General features: G+C 39.5%; 1 long non-coding RNA gene across 1 annotated transcript; it reads left to right on the top strand.

Moving 5' to 3' along the window:
- The first annotated feature begins 15,120 nt into the window (after positions 1–15,120).
- On the top strand, positions 15,121–20,118 carry LOC124376919. Its single transcript, XR_006924004.1, has 8 exons — positions 15,121–15,213; positions 15,287–15,379; positions 16,657–16,687; positions 16,843–16,879; positions 17,594–17,676; positions 17,777–17,856; positions 18,045–18,125; positions 18,390–20,118. It is a non-coding gene; the product is annotated as an uncharacterized LOC124376919 (long non-coding RNA).
- The last annotated feature ends 429 nt before the right edge of the window (positions 20,119–20,547 follow it).

Below are 20,547 nucleotides of genomic sequence, written 5' to 3'. Positions count from 1 at the left end.
ACCGAGGCCATCCTGATGTGCGTTCTCAAAAATGCGAAGAAGAAATGATTGTCTCGCCTGGGTCTGTCTGCTTTTATGCACAGCACTGTGCTGTAGTCATGCAATGCAACTCCCTTACATACACAGTCACAATGGACAGAATCACGACCAATTGTTAGGAAGGTTTCCTATCCAGCTCGAAGGACAAAATGTTAGGATTTTCACTATCTGGTAAGCGCTGATCAAGGGATTGTACTCACCCCAGCATGTCAGTCAAAACACGGTACAGGATTCAGAACACTCAACTTTACTGGGTATAGAACTGAGCGTATATGAGGTGATCTTGCTATCTTAGCTGCTGTTCAGTAGTTTGTGTTTTGCAGAATGCATGCTGAAAGGCCACTGCTGAGTGACCACTGCTGAATGGTCAGTGCTGAGTGACAGGTTGCACGATGTAGAATGGCCACTGGTAGTTCACACTGTAGTTCACCATCTCCCTCAGAGTCTAATGGGTTCAGGAGACCCACGAGAGCTTGAATTTCAAGGGAGAACAGATAAAAACTGGCTGTATCTCCAGGCACTACACTAGAGGCATACACACAGTTTACCAAGCAATGACAAGCTGCCTAGGACATTACAAGCTCTAGTGGGTCTCCTGAACTCACTAGGCTCTCTCAGTCTCAGTTAACAAATGCAAATGTGACAGGCCTCACAGGTGTTGGGTGGTTTTGCACAACAAAAGGAGGGTGAGAATCGAGCTGAAGAACTGTGAAAATCTCCGGGCAGTGACTCACACCTCAGGATGTGCACCAGAAAATAAAAAGTCAGTAATTCTAGAGTTAGGAGTGACGACGATAGACAGGTTTAGAAATCAGTTTATTAGAGGTACAGTGCATGAAGGACATTTTGGAGACACGGTAAGGGAGGTGAGATTGAGATGGTTTGGACATGTGCAGAGTAGGGACATGGGGTATATCAGTAGGAGAATGGTGAGGATGGTGCGGAGGAAAAGAGGAAGAACAAGGAGGAGGTTTATGGATGTGGTGAGGGAAGACATGCAGGAAGTTGTTTTGAAAGAGGCAGATGTAAAGGACAGGGTGGCGGATCGAGACGGATTATCAACAATCAAGGATTACAGGATCCACTGTGGCAACCCCTAATGGGAGAAGCCGAAAGAGGAAGAAGAAGAAAAATTTACGTTTTTAACTAGCAAGTCATCTATTAGTATGAAAAGTCGTATAAGAAAGTGTCTATTTCAGACATAGTTGGAGTTCTATTAAAGTCTAAAAAACTACCCTGCACAGTAAAAAAGATGCTTAAGGCTTCCTGGTTCAATGAAAGCTGTGTCTCATTCTATCTTTTGGTCACTCACATGGCCTGTAGAATATTACCAGTCTCTGTGGCTACACACAAAAGCTGAACAAAGGCAATGTATGTCCTTTATTACATAGTAATTTATCTGTAAGCCCATGTAAAGAACCATAGCATCACCAGCATGGAGACTTTTTTTCATATTAAGGATCCTATCTTACAAATGTGATATTTACATAATATATACATTACATTAGTGACAGAAAGTAACCAAGTCAAACAAAATAACAATTAAAATGAGTGGCACCTTTTATAATCTGCCATTGTAAAAGGATTGTTTTCATTAATGCATAAATTATAATCCAGTATTTTTTTCTGAATTGTGCATAATGTTTATACTTTTGGCACTTAGTATTTTACTTATATATTATTATATACTTATATAAGCATATTATACTTATACTAAAATGTAAATGCAGGACATTTTTACTACAAGAGATCCACAGTGTATTAATACTCTCGAGTACTTCACTACTGATATACACACTTCATTAAAATGTAGGTGCATGGGTACATTTTACTTTTGAGGAATGAATTGTAGCATGTTGATTAATGTGCAGTAAAGTACACTAATAATATTGTTAATGATAAAATGTTGTAGTTTTAATACTGTTAATATCAATTTTAATGAACAAATTAATATTACTTGAATATTGAAGAATTATATTGAGATCAGGAGAAAATAAAAAATAAAAACGGATCATTCATGGCCTTTTAGGACTTCCGTAATTTTAGCTCCTTTCCCCAAAATATTATATGGCGCAGTCTTAATTGAAGGCTCGCCCCTTCTCCGCACGTGCGCTGCTGAGTGTGCAGAATTGAGTGAGTGGAGCAGAGGTCTGGACAAGTTCAACAGGAGACTTTACCTACTGCACGCTCATCATAATACAGCTGAGACTTTCACCTTAAAGGGAAGAGTTCACACCATTTATGCACTTTTTTATAACTCATTATTAGTGTGCAGGTGCGGCCTTGGGAAAGTTTTTATTTATTAATGATTTATAATTTTAACCTCTATGACCTCATCCTCAACATAATGAGCATTTTGATATTAATTTGACATGATATTAATTAAGAATTGTTCAGTGCTGTATAACATCGTTTTAAATTCAGTTTTGATGGCCAAATTGTTTTCCAGTGTTAATTGGGTGAAAATAGACAGTTAATCCTACACTGAAATCAGTTTCATATTTCTGTAGGCCAGGATGTTTCTTATTTGGCCACTGGAAAGTTTAGAGTGGGGAAGGGGGAACAGTAGAATGGCCTAGTGTGGGGGGGGAACAGCAGTCCACTGGGAAGTTTAGTGTGGGGGAGGGGAACAGTAGAATGGCTTAGTGTGGGGCAGGGGAACAGCAGTCCACTGGGAAGAAGTTGGTGTAGTTTAGTGTGGAGGAGGGGAACAGTAGAATGGTTTAGTGTGGGGGAGGGGAACAGTAGAATGGTTTAGTGTGGGGAGGAACAGCAGGCCACTGGGAAGAAGTTGGTGTAGTTTAGTGTGGGGAGGAACAGTAGAATGGTTTAGTGTGGGGAGGGAACAGCAGTGCACTGGGAAGAAGTTGGTGTAGTTTAGTGTGGGGAGGGAACAGTAGAATGGTTTAGTGTGGGGAGGGAACAGCAGTGCACTGGGGAGAAGTTGGTGTAGTTTAGTGTGGGGGAGGGGAACAGTAGACGCTGTGCTGCAGTACAGAGACTCATGAAGCTCACTACAGAATTGCAACAGGAAGTTTAAGAAACAAATCAGAATGAAAAGAGAAAATAATAAGGAACAGTGTGAACTTGAAATGTATGTGGAGGACTTTTGTGTTTGCTTCTTTATGAGCAAATATATTATAGTTATATTATTAGTTTATTATGATATATTATTAGTTACAGTTATTAAAATGTTACAAATCATTCCAAACCCACATTATTGTCAGGAATCCACCTGCCATGCCCCCTTTGGGGGCTGTCATTGCCTCCGCTTTCTCTAAAGCTCCGGGCTTCATTCATTGAACACACCTGAGACTCATTCACTCACTAATCACCTGCTCCTCTATAAACCCCTCATTCACCCACACTCCACTGTAGGTTCATGTCGGTCTGTTTCCTCGCATGCATGTATTTCACTTCGTACCTTTTTGTCTCTGACTTCTCACTCTCTCCACGGCTGCGCTTCCTTTCCGAAGCGCACCCTGAATTACCCCGATCCTCCGGCACTGTTTTGGATCCATGTTCATGCGTTTAGCGCAACGTTTAACCCGTGACTGCTCAGCACCACACAAGCATTTATGTTGGCTCTGCCTTGTTTTGTGAATAAACTTTGTTTTTTTCTATACTTCGGCTTCCGCCTCCGTATCCCGCATAACAATTATCACTACCAGAGCGGTAGATGGCTCTGTCACAGGTTTGAATAAGCTGGCTCATCATTGAGCGACTCAGACGATCAAAAAAGACAGCGCTTCCTGCCTGCATTGAGAGAACTTTAGTTGGTTTTCGACATGGAAACCCCAGAAATTCCTCCTTCAACTCCTTCACTTTCAACTGATCGTGGCAATGAGGAAGAAGACCACCCGTGGCCCTATTTAGAGTCCATGTTTGCATTTGTCGGAGTGAAAGACAATTTATATAGAATGAAGTGCTTACTCTGCCTCCTGAAAGATTGAATAATTGAAGAAATAATGTCCTTCAAAAATTCACCGTTGAATATGAAGTTTAAGAAGGGAATAAGCTGTGGAGAAAAAAGCACAGGCAGGGAAGGGGGGGGGGCTTTAAAGGGGGAAGGGGAAAACTTGTTCTGTTTGTTTACAAAAAGTGAAGCTCTGTGTTTTTAGGTGTTCTAATCACTTTTGTTTTTACATAAGAAATACTTGAATGTGGGCTACTGGCCTTTGAGATCTTTTAGTTGCAATAACAAGTTGAGGATGAAAAGGAAATGTGCAAGTTCCAAAAAATGACTGCTTGATGCACACTAGTTTAAGAAGGGAATCAGCTGTGGAGAAAAAAAGGCACAATTTGGGTATTCTTTTCAGAATGTTGTTCCAAACCTGTTTGACACAAAAAAGATATTTAAAATAAACAAAACAATATGATGTCTTTTGACTGCTTTCTTCAATAACTACATACCACAATACTTGTACTTTTACTTTCAGTATTTGAGTAGTAAATCTTAAAATAAACTACTTGTAATACTTAAGTATAAAAAATGTTGAATACTTTAGTACTTCCACTTTAGTATGGTGCTTAAAGACACTTCAACTTCTACTCAAGTCACTTATTTGATAGAGCACTTGTACTTTTACTCATGTCTGAGTCTCTAGTACTTTATACAGTGGAACCTCGGGTTACGAACGCCCCGGCATACGTATAATTCAGGTTACGAATCGCAGTTCATAAAAAATGTTGCCTCTAGTTACGAAATTTTTTAGAATGCGGCGTTGCTGGAAAAATTGCAGGCAGGTTAGTTTTTTACGTATCGCCACGTGCTCTCGCTGCGCTCTCGTGCTCGTCGCTCTAACAGTGTGGAATTACTGAACTTCAAATACTGTACGTATTCATTATCACCATGCCGCCAACAAAGAAGCCTGATGCAGAAGGTGGAAAGAAGAAAAAAGCCATCACTGTGGAAATGAAGAAGGAGATAATCAAGAATATATAACATGTTAAAGTAAATAATATTAGTGAATATTGGCGTTATTTTTTTTTTAAGAAACTTTTTGGTTGTCCAGAACGAATTACCGAAGTTTCTATTCATTCTTATGGAAAAATTTGTATTAGGATACGAGCTTTTCAGGTTAAGAGTAAAGTGATGGAACCAATTAAACTCGTAACCCGAGGTTCCACTGTATTTGTTAATGCTGACTGACTGGAATGTGTACATTGGTATTGACTGTTATTGTTTTGGCAGCAGAAGGGAAGAAGACCAGTGTGCTGATTTGAAGATTTTGACTCCAGCCAGGACACAGGCCAAGAAATGGCAAACAAGATGGGCAAGATCTGGTGAGTAATATTTGGTGAAGTCACATCTGATAATGTAATGTGATGTGGCTGAAAACCACATCTTTGATTGCAGACCTGCAGACCAAAAGACCAGGCCAACACAGCAACAACGACACGTGTAAGTATCACAACAAACCATATAATCATTAGTGTTCACTTTTAGTTTAGTGTGGTGTCAAAGTCAAGAAGCTTTTATTCTCATTTCAAGCATATCTATAGCTGATTCTATGTGATTTTTAAATACATAAACCACAGTGTAGGATGACCAGAAGACCAGTTGCAGACCCGTGTGCAGCACAAAGATGCAAGATGATGGTTAAGTTCAAGTTTTTCCTGTATTTCTGGTTTATTTACTGTAATGGACATGGTCACCCTGCAGCTCTACAGAAATGAAGAATGAAATCCCTGATGAGCACTCGGGGCAACTGTGATGTCTTGTTAATAAAATGGGAAGAAAGGTTATCTGTAGGTCTTTTGCTTGGGAATTGGAACTAGCTGTAAAATGTTTCATTTAAATTTTAAGTATTATTTTAATAAGCAATTAACAATTAAAGAATAATGTATTATTTTCAACAGATGGATGAGGAGCTCAGAGTGGTCCAGTAGATATCATTGTGGCATATGGAAACACACTGTCTGAAGCTAAGTGTCTCTACATTGTTAGTGCAGTTGCAGTAAACCTCAAGCTAATACTAGATGAAAAGGACTCGGCTGATGCGTGTGTGTGTGTGTGTGTGTGTGTGTGTGTGTGTGTGTGTGTGTTTGTTTGTTTACAGAGTATTCCAGAGTTTGGTGAGGACTGTGACATCTGAGTTGATGACACCTACATTGAGTGAAGAACAGCCTCCACTTCTGTCACCAGTGGCTTTGATGAAGATCATAATTCAGATGGCATCAACTCTGTTGAGTTTGTTTTTATTATTGTCTATGTAATAAGTATCAGAACATTTAAAGAAAAGTTAAAAAGAAAATACATTTAGTGAAGAAGATTAATATATTTTGGACATAAATATGTGCTTCACATTTTAAAATATCTGCAATGTAGAAGAGCTCATTATTATTTACACTGTTGTATGTCCACAGATTAGAAGCACACATGGACTAGGACCAGCCCTGGATGAGGACGACCCTGGAGGACTAGCGTGGATGATGTTTAAAGAACCTTATGGAAAAGAAGGCACATAAAAAAGGTAATTTGTGAACCAAACCAGTTCTTTTCTCTAATTATATTTGGCAACATGCAAATATGCTTTATTAAATATGCTACATATGTAGTGATTATTAAAGGATATATAGTGCATGATGTTACCAGAGTATAAAATAAAAATTTAAGTATGATTTGCATGATAGTAGAAGCTGTAGAAGAGTAGATAGATAGATTGTATGACACGAGTCAACCATCTCACTACACTGTGTTTGATTCTGTATGTGAGAAATAAACTTTCAATTTTAATTTTGATTGTAAATGTAATTCATTGACATTGATAGTAGTGACATATTATTTAAGTTTTATTTTTACTTGATATTAACTATGAAGAAATGACCACTGTTTATCTCTGTGACAGTAGCTAGAGTTTATTTACACCTTTAACACACTTCAGGTTCAGCTTTGGGACAGCACTTGGAGAGAACATCAGTATGAAGACCCTGAAGGTATGACTGAAATATTTAATTAATTGTTTTAGCCAAGTTTCATTTTATATCACATTAGTAATAAAAGTAGGCTAGCTTTGGTCACATGTTAGCTTTTAGCTCGAGTTTCTGCACAAATTATAAGGATTGAAAAATGTATAATTGAATAATTATTTGTCTTTATTTAACAGCACCTTTAATTCTGCTTTACCTAATAATCAGTCAATTAAATATAAGCTATAACTAAACAGCTTGTATTATGTGTGTTTTGGTGAAAATGTTGATCATATAATTAATGTTAATGAGCTCATGATGCCAGATGGTGTGGTGATGAGGTTAGTGTATGAAAAATGACTGGAGCATACTTTAATACTGTAGTTTACTAGATTAATGTTGGGATTGGTGGCTCAGTGGTTAAGGTGCTGGGTTACTGATAAAGTTCAGGGTTTTAAGCTAAGCTGCCACTCTTGGGCCCTTGAGCAAGGCCCCTAATCATTGTTGCTCCAGGGGCACTATAATCATGGCTGACACCCTGCGCTCTGACCCCAACTTCCAAACAAGCTGGGATATGTGAAATGTCACGGTGCTGTAATATGTGACAAATAATGGCTATTCTATTCTATAAATAGAAAAAAACTGCTGAACAGTTCTTTGTGAAGGTCATTCCAGCATAATGGTAGCAGTCTCAGTCTGAGCTGTTAATTAGTAGTATTGCTGTAGGTGTCTGTAGAGGTTTCACCTACAGTATATAAAGTCTGGTATCAGAATGTTTCTCTTTGGTGACAGAAACAATGTAGTTGAGATGGAGAAAAGCAGCCTGTTTCAGATTGATTACGTTAAACATACTAAACAAAACGAAACAAAGAAATGATTCAAGATGTTTTCCTGTTTCACTTGTACTATTTACTGACTGTCAGGGATTCCCCTGCCACGCCCCCCTCGGCCACTGTCAGGGATTCCCCTGCCACGCCTTCCTCGGCGCTCGTGGCGACTCTGTGGCCCTTCACGAGGCGCGGGCCGCCACAGAGTCGTCACGAGGCGCGGGCCGCCACAGAGTCGTCACGAGAGCGCCGGGCCGCCACAGAGTCGTCACGAGAGCGCCGGGCCGCCACAGAGTCGTCACGAGAGCGCCGGGCCGCCACAGAGTCGTCACGAGAGCGCCGGGCCGCCACAGAGTCGTCACGAGGCGCGGGCCGCCACAGAGTCGTCACGAGGCGCGGGCCGCCACAGAGTCGTCACGAGGCGCCGGGCGCCACAGAGTCGTCACGAGGCGCCGGGCCGCCACAGTGTCTCCAGGAGCGCGCCTCTACGCCACAGACCCGTCACGAGAGCGCAGAGCAGCCACAGACCCGTCACGAGCGCGCCGAGCAGCCACAGACCCGTCCGAGAGCCGAGCCGCCCCAGACCCGTCACGAGGCGCCTCGCCACAGACCCGTCACGGCGCGCCTCGCGCCAAAGCCGTCACGAGGCGCAGAGCAGCCACAGACCCGTCCGAGAGAGCCGAGCCGCCACAGACCCGTCACGAGCGCCTCGCCACAGACCCGTCACGAGGCGCCTCTCGCCACAGACCCGTCACGAGCGCGCCGAGCAGCCACAGACCCGTCCGAGAGCCGAGCCGCCCCAGACCCGTCACGGCGCGCCTCGCCCCAGACCCGTCACGGCGCGCCTCGCGCCAAAGCCGTCACGAGGCGCAGAGCAGCCACAGACCCGTCCGAGAGAGCCGAGCCGCCACAGACCCGTCACGAGAGCGCCTCTACGCCACAGACCCGTCACGAGAGCGCCTCTACGCCACAGACCCGTCACGAGCGCGCGAGCCGCCACAGACCCGTCACGAGGCGCGCGCGCCACAGACCCGTCACGAGGCGGCGGGCGCCACCGAGCCGTCACGAGGCGCCTCTCGCCACAGACCCGTCACGAGGCGCCGCTCAGACACAGAGTCCCGCAGAGGCTCGTTCCAGAGTCCCCAAGAGAGCTCGTTCCAGAGTCCCCAAGAGAGCTCGTTCCAGAGTCCCCAAGAGAGCTCAGGCCGCGAGAGGGATGTCGTACCGCCTCCTGTCTCCGCCGAGGGCATCTCTCGGCCTCTGGCCTTCGCCGTGGACGTCGCTCGGTTCAGGTTCTCCGCCGTGGGCGTCGCTCGGCCCCGGTCTCCGCCGTGGACGTCGCTCGGTTCCGGTTCCACGCCGTGGAGATCGCGCCACCGCTGGTCTCCGCCAAGAGCCTGGCTCAGCTTCCGGTCTTCTCGAGGGCCGCTGACCCGTTCCTGATCCCGACCATTTTGCCTTGGGCCCCTTCCGATCCTCCCCTGTTCTGCTGCGGTGCTCATAGGGCCTCCTTTGTCCCGGGTCGGTTGGGGAGGCCTTCCTCAGAGTGCCCCGGCCCGCCTTGCGTTGGTGGGGTTTTGGGGCGTCTGGTGCCGCCCCTGGAGGGGGGGGTACTGTCAGGGATTCCCCTGCCACGCCTTCCTCGGCCGCTGTCAGAGATTCACCCTGCCACGCCCCCCTCAGTAGCTCTCAATGTTCCTCATTATCCCGTGCCTGCCTGAACACCGACAGCTGTGACTCGTTGCAGTTCAGACTATATAAACTCACGTTCTCGAGTCACAGGCTGTCGGTTCTTGTATTGTCATGCTGGTCATTTCCTGTTCCCGCGACTGCCAGCCTTCCCGCTGGTTCTGTTTTCAGACTCTGGGTCCATATGAGGATTACTCGTTGCCGTTGCAGTTTGCTTTCGTTTTCGGACTCTAAGTTTCGTTTTTGGATTACTCGTCTCGAGTGGATATTCTTGTTTGTTTTCTCCCAACGGCAACTGTGAGTGTTTTTTTTGTTGAACTGACTGAATAAACGATGATAGAGTTATTTCCGCTTCCGCGTCCTGTCCGTCAGCCTGACACTGACACAGTATAGAATAATCCCTATTCATAGTTAAGCCCTATACAACAAAAGTATTAACTGATACTTTATTAGATAAATGATGATCATATAATAATGATAAAAAAAAATCTGTTAAAGTGAAAAGACATCTCGGTGTCTTGCAGATAAAAACAGCAATAAGGTCCCGGAGGGCTAAACTAAGTCTGAAAGATGAAGCTGCATATTTTTCATCCATGTTTAATGATAAAGATGGATTTGAAATAAAATACATGTATTCATTTAAAGGTGAGTAACAAGCTGAATAATTATGTATAAGTATTATTTTACCCTTTTTCCTAAATAATTTGCTCTTTTATAGGTCGAGGAGTCTTCAGCTGTCGCCACTTTCAAAAGGGAGATGTTCTTGTTGAATATCGAGGGGATGTCATTACTAAACAAGAATCTGAAAGATGGCACAGACTCCATCACTCTGCAGTTGAAGTGTTTTTCTTTGAATTTCATTTTAATGGAAAAACGATGTGGTATGTCTATTGCTGTAAATAATGTCTTTCACATGTACAGTTGTAGGTCACCTAGAGATACAAACTTTGTCATTTTTAAGTAAGTGTGTGTGTGTGTGTGTGTGAACTGTAAGTGTGTTTGTAATACTCAAGGAGATGTTTAATTTAATTAACTTTTTGAACTTTAAACAGCACCCACATCTCCCGCAGGTTGTTCTGAACCGGTGTGCCAGTGAGCAGGAGGCGGTGCAGTGCCGGAACTGCGCTCACACTCATCTCAGTCTTCATTGATGAGTTTTTGATCTTGTGTGCTTTATCTGGGCTGATGTAATCCCAGAAGAACTCATGTCCTCTGAATAAGGCCAGCTGCTGCCAGTTATTAATTAGCATTTGATATGTGGTGATGACTGCTCCACCCCTATGCTGGATTCGTTCCAGGTTCCCGGCTGCGCTCCAATTTGTTTTTGCCACAAGATTTCTTCATACACACAACACGCATACATCACAATACACACACATACCCAGCATACATCACAATACACACACACACACACACACACACAAAAGGTTAATACATCACAGTAGACACACACACAATAAATACACTTGTAATCAGAAATATTCAACTCCTAAAGAGTTTAGTGCTACATAAAATCATCACAGAAAATGTATGATGTAGTATTTGTGTGTAACAGTATATTTTGTTAAGATCGCCATGTCACAATTATTCAACCCCTATATAATATCGTTGTTTTTAAAGCTTTCTGACAGTTTTATGGCCTGAAGTGGAGCTGAAACATCATTAAGCCTTTGGGAACTTTATAACGATCCTTCATTTGCTTCAGCTGTGATGCATATATAAACCCCCCTTTTAGAGGAGAAAACACAAAACCATTTTATTTGTTTATTACTGGTGGTGCAGGAACAGGCAAAAGTCATTTAATTGAAGCCATTACATTTGAGTCTGCACGACTATCGTCTCAGATTTCTTTAAATCCAGATGATATTTGTGTTGCTTTAACAGCACCAACAGGCATTGCAGCATACAATTTAAAGGCTGCAACAATTCACAACACATTTAGTATTGGCACAAATGTAAAGTTGCCATACACACCGTTGGGTGAGGACAAATTAAATTCTTTGCGAGCAAAATTCCATGGTCTTAATACTAATCATAGACGAAATATCTATGGTTGATCATAAATTATTGGCATATATACATGGAAGATTACGTCAAATGAAACAGAGTGGAGATTTGTCTGCTTTTGATAATGAGTGTAATTGCTGTTGGGGTGTATGTGGACGTACCTGAAATGAGTTTATGGAGTTGTTTTAGTGTTGTTGAACTCACACAGGTTGTTAGACAAAAGGACAGTCATTTTGCTGACATGTTAAACAGGTTAAGGCAAAGAAGCAAAACAACTGCACTAAACAAAGATGATGTAATCATATTATCAAGTTGTGACGTGTTATTGTAATTAAAAACATGTTGATGATGGATTAGTTAATGGTGTTTGTGGTGTAGTTACTCATATCGTACGTTCATCTAAAGAGAAGTTACCTGAAACTGTATACGTTCAGTTTGATGATAGTCATGTGGGATTGAAAATACAAAGAGTTCATTTGAGGCAGCAAAATTGCTCCATTCTACACCTGTATATGTAGAAGAGGAAAACGTTTGTACGAAAGCTGGTTTTCAGCGTCAGTTTCCTTTAAAACTAGCATGGGCATGCACAGTACATAAAGTTCAGGGTTTAACTGTTGATACTGCTGTCGTTAGTGTAAAGTGTTTGCACCTGGTCAGGCTTATGTAGCTTTGAGCGGGTAAGGAGTTTGTCAGGGTTAATAATTAAAGACTTTAGTGAAAAGGCCATTTTCTGTAATGATCAGATTTGTGAAGCTCTTCAAGAAATGCCATCTTTTATGGCACATGATGAATCATTGGTGACAGTACAAGAGTTCCTTTTCTGTGTTTATACTGAATGTACAGAGTTTGTGTTGCCATAAAGAGGATTTAAATGTGTCTATTCAACATTTACAACCAACATGTATTGCTGTAACTGAAACATGGCTCCTGAAAATGATATTTTGCTTGGTGTTATTTATAGACCACAAACATACCCTTTGTGTAGTTTAAAGAAAATCTGGGCAGGTTAATTGATCAGCTGCCTTCAATTTCAAATAACATTGTGCTTGTGGGAGACTTTAATAATGATGCATTAAAGTCTAATTCTGTGTGCTCTTTTATGGCAGATAGGGGTTTTATTCAACATGTTAAGGAACCTACAACAGAAAAAGGAACATTAATTGACCATGTGTACATAAAACATATGACAAATTTCTCAGTACACACAGATATTGTGCCAGTGTACTTTAGCACACACGAGGGGATTTTCTGCTCATTTAAACTTTCAATTAAAATGGTCTATGATTCTCTGTTGAAATAATAGTCATAGTATACTTCACTAGAAAAATGCTAGTATGTTTACTTAAATCTGAATAAAATATTGAGTTTACTAAAAAAAGTTAATTATTGGTAAAATGTTAAAATAAATATTTGAGATTACTAATAAAAATTAAGTAATATTACTCAATGTTTGAGACATGTCATTGGGCATGCGCAATGAAGCACAACTCCCCTCCCCTACACTGAGCTGAAGTTCATGGACTGAAGACGGTTTGAGAATCTACTGATTAAGGTCATTAATTAAGGCATATTTCTGTTTCCTTGTTAGTTATAGTTAGTTAGTTTGTTCCCTTATTAATTATAATCATGATGTTTACTTGAATTAATATTACTTTGCAGAACATGTTAGGAACATCTTTTAGACCGTTTGTAGCTTTGAACACCTTGTGTTGGAAACCAACATCTAAAATGTTATTTTGCACTTTAGATCTGTAACACCGGATTGCAGTTTTGTAAATTTGATTACTCGTGACAATGCAGGACCTGGCAGTGTAACTTAACTCATCCCGAATGTCGCCAGCGCATGCACTGCACGTGCATCTTTTAAAAGACAGCGTTGAAGTGTAGGTTACTGAATAGTACAGATTAAAGCTGCGTGTTTTAGTTTTAAAGAAGTAGTTCACCAAACATTTCACATGACTTGCATGATAATTAGATTTTTTTCAATAGTTAATACTAATAGTATTGTTCATCGTTAAAGTTGTGGTTTAATTCATTTTATTGGTAATATTTAATGCTAAATCAGCATGTGAAGTTCATTGCAAGTTACTCTGCCTTTACCTTGCCTTTAACTTAAGTAATTCATTTATTTTTTTTCTTTTTAGGTTTCTGTTGATTGCCTTCTACCATGCAGTAAAATTGTAAGTTTTGCTTCTTTACATCTAAAAAGAGGGCACAACCTCTTAAGCACCATCACATAAACCATACTCGCATTGTCCCAACGCATCATTGTACACTTTACTCTAAAGTGAATTTGCTCTCAGTCAAATGTCCGGCTTACACACCTTTATATTTTTATATATAAGGGTATTATAGGCAGGCTACATATCCAAATTTTTTTCTTTTGTACAGAGTACTTATGGTTTACGGCCCCAGAAAATTCTCTCATTAAATGTTCAAGCTTCAAAAAGGCTTTTATGTTTTTTGCACCTTCAACTTGGACTGACCTACAGAAATCACTAAACCTACAGTGTCTGATTTCCTTAAATGATTTTAATCATTATGTTAAATCTATAGAACGGGCAGTCCGGGTCCGGACCGAGTGACGAGTCTGCCCAAACCATTTAAAATCTTTGATATTAATAAAAATATAAATCATTTGTTCATGTGCAGCTGATCTAGTAATTACGACAGGAGCGTCATCAATAGCCAAGCCAATCAAATCGATTGTTTACCTTTCAGCAACAGCAAGTGTGAGAGAGAGATAGAGAGATGAGAGAAAATGGCTTGCTCAAAAATGAGAAAAGTAGATGCTGAAAACTTAACTTTTAAAGATGAATGACCGACAAATACATGTTTATTCTGCCTGCAGCCAGTTCTAAACCTTTGTGTCTCATATGCTGTAAAAATGTGGCAACGTTAAGCGTCACTATGAGACCAAACACGGGTCGTTTGAAGAAATGTAAAATGTATTTATTTTATTCAGAATAATTTTAGTGTCTGTTACTTGACATGTAGTAAAGACAACTACAGTATTGTTTTCCATTCAAGTGCCATACAAGTTCAGACTTTTCGGTATGTTAAAAGCATAATACTACGAAAACACTTGAAATTTAACAATAAATTATATAGAAATATATGTGCGTTATTGATTTTATTAACATGAGGGTACACTATTTTAAGTGACAACATAAGATCCGAACCTTTGCTGGGAGAAAATTTTAGTAACTGGACCTCTTTGAATTTTAATTGAATACCCCTGCTATAGAACATGAATCCATCCACATGTGCAAATGTTTTAATTAATGGCACTTTTATTTAAATTGAAATGCACTTGTTGTCTTTTGCCTTTTTGTTTGTTTTGTGAATGTGTGATTTAATTTGTTTCTGCTATTTTGGCCAGGTCTCTCTTGAAAAAGAGATTCTATATCTCAATGAGACTAACCTGGTTAAATAAAAAAATAAAAAATTCTGAACCTCCTATTTGTGAGATCCTGGAAAAGTGGCCTGCACTTTTCACCAAAAGCCAGGTATGTATTCTCTTTACAATCTAAACATCTTATATTTTATTGTAAAATAACCACTTTGTGTTTGTTCTCAGATCTTTGCAGAATTTAATCACATATCTGGAAAAAATCTGAGCTCCGAGTTCCATGAAGCATTGAACAAACACTCTACACGTTTGATTGAAATTTTCAGGAAAAAAGGAGGAAACCAAGGAAGAATGCTTGATGCAAATCTGCGTCAAGTTGATTTAAATGTAAACCTTTATGTAGTTGTCTTTATTGTCTAGTCTGTGTATGATCGTTAACCTCATTCTCTGTTTTTCATAGTCATCTGATGTAACTTGTGTGCGCACCGCAGTACTTCATGGCCTTCCAATCCTCCTGGGGGATGATTCTGTGGAATTTTTCAGGACATGCTTTGTAAGTAATGTTTGTGTTTACTCCTTTGTTATTTGTGCTAATGCTAAATTGTGTATTAGGGTCCATTAGAATATAAATCAGATGAAGAGTACACAGTAGTTATTTGTCTCGTGACCTAGCCAGCATCTCAGCGATCACTTCAATGTCCAGAAATGTAGGGAAGACATCACTAAAATAGTCTTTGTGATCATAGTTGTTCAAATGTAATCTTGAAGTCACAGGAATACTTTGCTTGCAAAAAAACAAACTTTAAAGTATTCCTGTGACTTTAAGATTACATTTGAACAACTATGATCACATGGCCTCTTTTAGCAATGTCTTTCCTATATTTCTAAATGTTTAAAGTGACAATGATGATGTCCACAACTGGGCAGGGAAGCTCAAGATATCAATTGGTATCTTGTGTAAAACAATATAAAGGTAATTATTGCCAAAATTTACATTTTACAATTAACTTTTCCTTTAAAACAAGATCACACTATGCTTCATGTGTATTATTTAAGCTAATGTTTCGCATACAGTTTGATACAGTTCTAAATTCTGGTTTTGTGTACAGTAAGTCTTTCCGTGAAATTTATTTATGAACTTGTGTGACCTTCGGGTGCCGTACGATTCGTAAAAAAAAAAAAAAAAAAATTACAATTACATATAAAAATTCTGTCATTTAGGATTTTTGGTAAAAATTCTGGATTTGCTTCAGAACGGATCAGGTGTTAGCTACAGCATATGCTAGCTAGCTACCGAGTTATAGCCCTCGTGTAAATTAAAATGATCTTTATTTTGTGGTAAAAGCATTTATATAACCCATTAAAATTATTCTTTATGCAAATATTTGTTATTTTTCATGGTAAGGGGTTTCGAGAAAAATAATGGGTTGATTTTCTGCTATTTTCCTCGCGTATAAAAGCGCGTGTGCACCGAATTTTTTTTTTTTTTTAATTCCTTCCAGTCAAAACAATTTCTGGAAGGTTCGGAGGTCAAAGTGCGCTCGTGCCTGTCTGTGCTGTGACTGATTTAGAATGTGCAGATGTGTATAGTTTCACCTCTAATATTTTTATTCAAAATGAAGTATACGGAATATCAAAATTGAACAAAAAGTCCGCACCCGGTTCTATTTATGAATGAATTAACGTGGAGCACATGCACACACACACACACACACACACACACACACGCTAATACAAACACACACCATTGGAAAATATTTGACTATTACAGGTAATTGAGCTTGTTTTTTTTTCTTTTCTATTTATTTAATTTTTTTTTTACTTTTTCAGATCACTGATACTTGCAACTGAGACATTTGAGGTAATTTTTCAATTTGAATCTTCTCAAGGCTCAAATGTCAGTGCTTAAGTTTTGGTCAATTAGTAAAAACTGATCACCTTTTAAGTATGAACATAAAACAGAAATGATATCAAGTTTATTTGATCTGATGTTCAGTATCTTTGACTCTGTTTTAGATTGCAGCTCCTTGGTGATTCCAGCAGACCTCTTCAGGTATATTATTTCTTCTTCATTTTTGTGTCACTGGTATAAATGGCCAGAGAAGCTGTTTCTGATGGTAAAACATTGATGCCATGATTTGTAACTAATATTTAATGTATTTAGCAGACTTCTCTTGGATAAAGACCCCAGCAGATACTCATACAGAGAAATTCATCGTTTTTGTTAGATTTTTATTGCATTTTATTACTTAGGGTTTAATTATATTTACAGTAGTCTAGATTAGTGATTTTAGATTTTTCTGTAGGTAAGTTTTAGAATAGTTATTTAGATTAGATTAGTGTAGGTTAGGTTTATTATATATTGTAGGTCATATTACCAGCAGATTGTTTCCGTTGTTGTGACTAATTGTTTTCTTTGAGCTGTTTAATTTTTTTCAGGTTTCATCCACTTACAGCAGAAAGCGACTTTTTGAAGTATGTGTCTTAAGTGATCAAATAACATAAGTGATCAATAATATTTGTAGGTCATATTGTGATGACTGTACATATGATTTGTACTTTTAAAACAGTTTACTGGTGGAAAGTTTTTAAAATAGAAAACAGAATTTGCTGATAATAAGAACAGAAAAAAAAATTTAACTGCCGTCTTTTTTTTATTTTTTAATGTCCAAGTAAATGCATTTGTGCCACATATACTACAAAGAAAGGTAATCTTGTTATTTCTAAACCTTATTGTCTAATCTTCAAGTTATTTCATATTTAAAAGGAAAACACTCTGAGGCTGCTGAGGGCCGCTGGAAGAAACTGGACCTGGCAGATGTGCAGAGCAGCCCACCAACCATGGTTAAGGTACTAATGCAACATTTTCAAATTGGGTTTAAAGGGTAACAGAAATATAATTACACTTAACTGAAATAACATTGGAGAAAAAAAAATCATGTGTTATCAGAAGGATGATGGAGAAAGATGGATGAATCAACAATCTCCAGCAACACTGAGGACAAAAGTGTTTGCTCCCACATCGAACAGGTACGTGTTCACAGCAAATATATTCCACATAAAACACCACATCACTGCTATTGTTTACATTGTTCATGATTAACAGTTTAAGTGTCTTGGCTGAAATGTAATGCAGTTATAGTTAATGAGTGAAAATATAGTTCACTCTCAGTTGTTGCATTTGATGCTGTGAGATGCTTTGCTTCTGCCCATATTAGCCATCAACAACAAGAGTTCCTGTTACCACACACCATGGAAACCAACGAGTAAAAGATGACGCCCAGTACCACACTGCACAGGTATGTGTGTTTTATAATATGTATATACACACACAGAAATATGTGCGATAACAATGGCCATTTTTATTTCATGTAATGTTAAACTTCAGTTTTCAGATTAGGAACAGAGTTATCACAGCATGCTGCTAATTTTGCAACAATTTGCTATCATAAACATCTGAATCACATTTGTGTGGTGTTTATGGTGTGTTCTGTGTTCCTAAAACTTATTCAAGTCATTATTTTTTTAGTCAGCATACTAATTTGATTAATTTATACTTGCAGATTGCAGAGAACATCAGTTGTGAGCAGAAAAATCTCCAAACCTGTGTCAGTGTGCTCAGGGTCATATCTGTCCAAGCATCTCAGTGCCAGGGTGATGCAAAAAAGGTCTGACAACTTTTCTCGAAACACTCAGTGTACATGTGTAGCACTGCAGTTTTTGGCCTACCAGAGCGAAGGAACTGATTTTACAACACAGGACCTTGATGGAGTTCTGGAGGAGGGGGATGCATTGTATACATTCATTAAAATGCAGCTCATTCATGCAAATAAATTTTCAACATGACCACCTCACCATGGACGAAGTGCCAGAGCGTGTCACAACATGTAATCAGACATACAGTGTTGTGAAATCCGAAGCAATGTTGGGATGCCTCAGATCCAGTGAGTTCTCTGAGCAATCCTGGTTTAAGACTCTACCTGAAAGACTGACAGAGTGTCTAATAACAGGTGTCATGCATGCACTCCTTACTGTAAGTCCAGAGTGTATTGCTATCTTCAGAAACACCTCTGGACAATATGGATTTTTTGATTCTCATTCCAGGTCTGCTGCAGGTATACCTGTCCCTAATGGAAAGGCAGTTCTGTTAACTTTTACCAGTTTAACAGACATGATTAATAGACTATTGATGGTGATGCTGCCTCATTAATTAAGGCCTGTGCCATTTCAAACAGAGCAGTCTACTAGCAAAGAATGTAGTGCAGTACAGACCAATGTAAAAGTCCAAAAGCCCAAAACTACTGGTCAGATAGGAGCCCAAATGCTTTTAAACCTAAATAAGGTACGACGTAGAAAAGAAGCCCGTAAAAATGTGACTAAAAGCATGCCTTGAAGTCAAAAATTTTTAAAAAAAGGCAATATGCAAAGAAACAGTATGATTCTTGTTTGCAGTAGACAAAACTAAATTCAAGCTGTGAACAAAAAGTACAAAGAAAATATATGCGCAGTAAGTACAGGACAGATGATGTGTTTTAGAAAAAAATAAGTCACAGATGGTCAAAAGATACCATACACAAGATCAGCACCAGAACACAAAGAGGGAGTATATGGTGATGAAATAATAGATATTTCCTTCCTTAATCAAATAAAACAGTACGTGGTCACGAGGTATAGAACAGACATGAAGTTCCAAACTAAAATCAAACCGTACATAGTTAGGAGGTATAGAACAGACTGAGTACCAGTCTAAAATGGAAAGCACATATGTTCAGAAGGTACACCCAGGACCCAGACTTTAGAGCACATCACATACTCCGCTGTACTATACATAAAAGCAAATCACATGTCAACACAAGTTGACATGTGCATTTAAAATCAGGCAAAAATACCAAGAGTTAATTTGTGTTAGCCGTTCAGCAGGTCAGCTTGATAATGTAAACAAGCCTGTGGTCAACAACGTGATGCAGGCTGCCATTGGTGTCATTGGTGACAATCCTAGTGCTGGTCAGAAACACCGCAAGAGGCTGCACGGTGAGCAGGACAATCTCGTTTATGTTGAGCGCTTTGAAGCCATTAAGATAATGAACCGCTGGCCAGTCATTGTCTGTGGAGACTTTAATGAGGATCTACTGATAAGTACTGGAAAGAAACCGATACTGGCTAGCTATTTAAAACCAAAGGTTATGTACAAGTGATATCAGCTGCCACTACAGACAACTGCACACTCCTTGATCATGTTTACATATCACTATCCTGTCTGTGCTAAATCAGGAGTGTTGCAAACGTACATCAGTTTCCACAATGCAGTGTATTGTGTTTTGCACCTCCAATCGTTAAAGTTTGTTGGTTGTCGTCGGATCCATTGACAGTCGTTCGGTCTGTGCGCTACTATGCAAGTAGTGTCAGGCCTTTAGCAACCTATGACACTTTATTCAATATGTGAATCCATTTATGTATTTCATTTCCTTTTTATGTTAACATTTGCTTGGTCTGTGCGCTGCTAAGTGGACTTTTTCAAGCTGGTAGTGTCAGGCCTTTAGCTTCTACCAATCTAATACAGTTTGTTCAATTATGTGCATCAAAATTTGTATTTCATTTCCATTTGATGTCAACATTTGTTTGGTCTGTGCACTGCTAAGCGGGCTTTTTCAAGCTAGTACTGTCAGGCATTTAGCTCTTACCAATCTATTACACTTTATTAAATTATGTGAATCAATGTAT

This window comes from Silurus meridionalis, chromosome 23 (genome assembly GCF_014805685.1).
Source record: "Silurus meridionalis isolate SWU-2019-XX chromosome 23, ASM1480568v1, whole genome shotgun sequence".
NCBI lineage: Eukaryota > Metazoa > Chordata > Actinopteri > Siluriformes > Siluridae > Silurus > Silurus meridionalis.
The sequence above is the reverse complement of the archived record's forward strand: the minus strand, read 5'-3'. Positions and strand labels throughout refer to the sequence as shown.